The sequence below is a fragment of the Gastrolobium bilobum genome, unplaced genomic scaffold (genome assembly GCF_033153095.1).
Source record: "Gastrolobium bilobum isolate Gb01-03AN ecotype WA unplaced genomic scaffold, APGP_CSIRO_Gbil_v1 utg30092, whole genome shotgun sequence".
Lineage (NCBI taxonomy): Eukaryota > Viridiplantae > Streptophyta > Magnoliopsida > Fabales > Fabaceae > Gastrolobium > Gastrolobium bilobum.
The window spans coordinates 126,876-132,164 of NW_026900083.1; the positions used below are offsets into that span (position 1 = coordinate 126,876).

Sequence of the window (5,289 nt, forward strand, 5' to 3'; positions counted from 1 at the left end):
AAAATGTATAGAAAATAGTAACAACTACTAATAAAATATAGAAATATTTACAAAAAAATAAAATAAAATATAGAAATATAGTTGGCAACATCGAGTGCGCCACCACTGGCCGGCCAATGATATATGATCGCTCATTCCTTGTCAATTCAGTCATTCGCATTACATAAGGACATCATTACAAGAGGACGGTAGAAGCAATTAGCCAAGAGGGGCTATGGTATGGTCCCATATCTCGTGTCTTGTTGCTTTTTATACATGCTCTGTAATCTTCTCATATCAAACTACTTAATTTGTTGATAGAGACACACGCACTCGTGCATGCTTGACATAATACCCCGTGTATATTAACCATTATAGTATTAAGCGCACAAAAAATAATTAAGAAAATATTAATAAAAATATTTAACTTTGTCACCTAGACTTATGGCTTAATCAAATCAATTCTTTTTCTGATACACGAGTTAACATTTTCTTTTCTTAAACATGACATTTAACTTTAACTTAACTCAATCATAAATCATATGATTCATACACCTAGCTATCCACAAGTTTAACAGATAACATCCATATGTGGATATATCGATTTTGACTTCATGCCTTTATTAGTACATCACATGTATTCAACTATATATCCCTTATCACGTCATGTCTTTTCCATTCATTAATCCATCTATATTGGCATCAAGCATAAATATATTCATTCATACAACAAGTCTAAATATATACGTTGTAGACATGATACCGTTAGACAATTACTCTCGAGTGGAATCATTACAATTGACTATGTAAAGTCTAAAGAGAATATAGTTGATCCGTTGACTAAAGGGATTCCTAGAGAGTTGGTTGAGAATTTGTCGAAAGGAATGAGTTTAAGGTCTATCAATTGTTGATCATTGCGGTAACTCTACATTGATGAGTGGAGATCCCACGAAATAGGTTCAAAGAGACAACTAAGTGATAATCGACTGTTAACACTGTGGAGTTTCTAAACTCATATTCATTCCTATGACAAGACAATGTATATATGAGGTTAAGTATTTAGGCTTTTAATGGTTTCTTAATCTGATGTGTTCAGATGATGTATGTTGGGTTACATCATAAGGAATCACCTATGTGAGTGTGAAGTGAGGGTCATTTCTATGAAAATTTATAAAGGCTGATTCTCTAGAACACTCACAGAACCAGACAAGTGTCTAAGGCCAAAATAAGAACAATAATAAAGACCAACAATGTTAGAGAAGCAACTGTGTGACTCATATTGTCTTGGTGTACATAAAAGGTCGACGATTCAAGTCATCATGACCACCGATTGATCGAGTACACCCGATAGGTTTCACCAGAGAAGGTTCAAAGGTGACCCCTACCTATCTCGATACAATTGTTTCTCATTGAGGAATCACACTTTGCTTTCATGTTCATTTGCGTATGGTCACGATGAATAGACATATTATCCGTGTAGGTGATTGTTAGAATTTGTGTCTTAAATTCTGATCAACCCTTAGTTCATCAGGTTTTTCAACATGAATTAGTATCAATTTGTGTGATTAAATGATGGAAAAAGAGGTTAATATCCTAGAATGTCCTCAACTACAAGTTCAAGAAGCTTTATTGAGAATTTGTATTTTTCTTGTAGGAAAAGCAAGCTAAAAGGGCAATTGGAGAAGGAAGAAGATTCTGAAGAGGAGAAAAATGCCTAAGTGTTCAGCGCTAAAACGTCCACACAGAACGTTTTAGCGCCCTGCTGCAAAAAGAGGCCAAAACTTGCTGGTGCTGAGCGCTAAAACGTCCACACATAACGTTTTAGGCGCTGCTGCATTCCGAGGATGAAAAGTTGCTGGTCTTGGGCGCTAAAACTTCCTGCAACAAGCGTTTTAGCGCCCTGATGTTAGAAAAAGCCTCTGGTCTCCAACGCTAAAACGTCCAAACCAAGTGTTTTAGCGGTGGAGTCAGTTAAGGACAGTTGAGCATTCACAAGGCATGGACGCTAAAACGGCCATTCATGAACGTTTTAGCGTTCAAGTTAGTTGAAAGCAATTGGGCATCTGTCAAGCATGGACGCTAAAACGCTCATTCTGAATGTTTTAGCGCCTATATTAAATTTCTGTTTTAAATTGTAAAACTATATAAGGCAAAGGCCTTCACATTTTACAAGATCTGGAGTTTTCTCTCTCTCTCTCCCTCCTACATCAGATTCTCTGATCTGACTTCTCTCTAAAATTCTTAGGATTTAGTCTTTGTATTAGTTAGTTTTCTATTGTAATTGCACTTGGAGATTGAAGATTCACTACATGGAAATGAAGTTTGATCTTTTTTCTCTTATATCTTCTTTAGTTATGTCTGAGTAGAGTCATTGTAGTCTGAATTCAATGGAACTCAATGATATTCTTATGTATGTTTGATTAATATGATGAAGTATTTTTCATGTGTTGATATGAGATTTTCTGATTCAATTCTTTCTACTAAGGGAGGAGTGTAGAACAGGAATGTTTACACTACTCCTATATCTGACAATCTCATCATCAAGATTATAGTACTCAAGGAATTGATACTATAGTTCTGATGTAATCTTAAGACCTTAGTATTTCATGCATGTATTAAGAAAGGAATCACCAAAGGATTGGGGTTTCTGATTAATGTATCTGCCAGGGTAGTAAGGGATTACATCTTGAGGATAAGTACAAGGTTGATTAACATCACAGGAAAAAGAGTTCATCATATGATCAGTTTACATGAGTTTATTGTTGAGGAAAGTTGTTTTCTGACTACTTGTTTTTATAAATCTTAATTCAAATTTTTAGTATTAGATTAATTTACTTTCAAAATAACTTTCTGGTGACAAAATATTCATGATTTTTACAAACCTTTGTTTAATTCAAATTAGTTTTCTATGGTTCATTGGTGTTTGAATACAAATCTCTGTGGGAACGATCTTTACTCATCATTTTATTACATGTACGACTAGTACACTTGCTAGATCCGCAACAAGTTTTAGGCGCCTGGCGGGGATTTGTTTTTCAATATTGATTGATACCATAGAAATCTGAGATTGAATCTTTTATTTTCAGCATTTTACTTTTAGTTAAGTTTTTGGTCAATTTTAATTCTAGTGTATGCGAGGTACGGTTGATCCAAATATTTTGTTGTATGATCCAGAATTAGAAAGGACAGTGAGGAAGAACAAAAGGGCAGCCAGACAAAGAAGACAGTTTTAAGAAAGGGGTGAAACCAGTGCTGTCAACCAAAAAGAAGTTATGGCAGAGAACCACAGACCACCACCACCAGTACAGAGGACACTGGGAGAGTACATGACTCCTGCAGTGATCCCTCCCATTGGGAGTGTTGTGCGACCTACAGTGGAACCAAACAACTTCGAATTGAAGCCTGCATTGATACATTTGGTACAGAAAGATCAGTTTACTGGAACCAGTGCAGAGGACCCATACTTGCTTATAGAAAATTTTCTACTGTTGAGTGATACTGTGAAAATTAATGGTGTCACAAGGGATGCAATTCTGTTGAGACTATTCACTCATTCACTGACAGATGATGCAAGGAGATTATTGCAATCATTGCCTCAGGGGAGTATAACAACTTGGGATGATCTGCAAACCAAGTTCTTACAGAGATTTTTCTCAGCATCCAAGAGGGCTAAGTTGAAGGATGAGATTATAGGCTTCAAGCAAAAAGAGTCAGAATCCATCTATGAGGCCTGAGAGAGATTCAAGACTTTATTGAGGAAATGTCCGCAGCATGGAATAGAGGCATGGCAACAAGCAGCAATCTTCCTACAAGGAATGACCACCAACACTAGGACATTGGTGCATGCCACTGCTGGTGGATCATTGACCACCAAGACTCCTCAAGAAGCTTTGGATATCTTTGAATCATTGGCATCTCAAGAATTTGATAATGCCCCATTGCCTGACAGAAGGGCAGGGATCATCAAGTTGGATGGGTATGATGCCCTATTGGCAAGGAATGACCAGTTGATGCAGACACAGAGGCAACAACAACAGCAGTTGGATGTTCTCACTAAGCAACTATCCTCACAAAAGGTTGCTTCTGTGGGCACCAAGTGTGTGTGTGCTATCTGTGGGAAGGGCCATGTGACAGAGGAATGTGATTATGGGGGATCGTCAGAACAAGCAGAAGTTAATGGAGTTTGGTATGACAACAACAACCAGAGGAATTACAACAACCAGGGGCGAAATGTGTATGTGCCACCATGGAAGAACAAGAATCAGCACCCAGGGTTTAGTTATAGTTCTAACCATCAGTTGAATCCTCCACTGCATCCTCCTCCAACACACTCATCACAACCAAGTTATACTGCTGCATGGGAAAAAGCCTTTGCTCAGTTATCCAAGACTACTCAAGATTACATTCAGGGGTCTAATTCATTCAGAGAGGAAACATCTGCATTCATGCAAGAGACCAAGACTTCATTTAGAAATCAGGAAGCATCTATCAGGAATTTGGAGACCCAAATTGGTCAACTATCAAGACAGATATCTGAGAGACCACAGGGGAAGTTTCCTGGTGATACAATGATGAATCCTAAGGATCACTGCAAAGCAATCATGACAAGAAGTGGGTTGGTGCTTCAACAGGTGAAAAGGAATGTGGAAGATAAGAAGAATGAAGAGGAGGTTGTGGTTGAAGATGTAGTCTCTGATGATGAAGTAGGAAAGGTGAAGGGAAATAAAGAAAAAGAAACAGTGAAGGAAGATAAGGAAGAAAAGGAGGTGGTAGTTGAAAATGATGTTGTGCCCAAGAAGATAATGAAGTGGGAGAAGAAGATGGCTGACAAGCAGGACCAGCCAGTTACTTTGTCTCCATATGCCAAAGTTCCTTACCCTCAGAGGTTGAAGCAAGAGATTCAGAAACAGCACTATGCAAGATTTCTGGATATTTTCAAAAATTTGCAAATTAACATTCCATTTTCTGAGGCTTTGGAGAACATGCCTCACTATGCCAAATTCATGAAAGATCTCCTTACTAAGAAGAGAAAATTGAATGATGGTGAAACAGTGGCCCTGATAGCAGAATGTAGTGCCCTGATCTAGAAGAAGCTTCCACCAAAATTGCAAGATCCAGGAAGCTTCCGCATTTCTATTGCTATAGGAGATGTGGAAGTGGGGAAGGCACTCTGTGATTTGGGGGCCAGCATAAATCTGATGCCATTGACAGTATGTAGAGCCTTGGGAATCAACACCCTAAAGGAAACTAATCTTATCTTGCATCTTGCAGATAGATCTATTAAGAAGCCTGAAGGTGTGGTTGAAGATG

The 5,289-nt window shown here is 38.0% G+C and overlaps 1 non-coding gene across 1 annotated transcript; it reads right to left on the reverse strand.

Annotated features, from left to right (window-relative positions):
* Nucleotides 1-3,650: 3,650 nt before the first annotated feature.
* Nucleotides 3,651-3,757, reverse strand: LOC133295249 (small nucleolar RNA R71). Its single transcript, XR_009749309.1, has one exon. It is a non-coding gene; the product is annotated as a small nucleolar RNA R71 (small nucleolar RNA).
* Nucleotides 3,758-5,289: the final 1,532 nt, after the last annotated feature.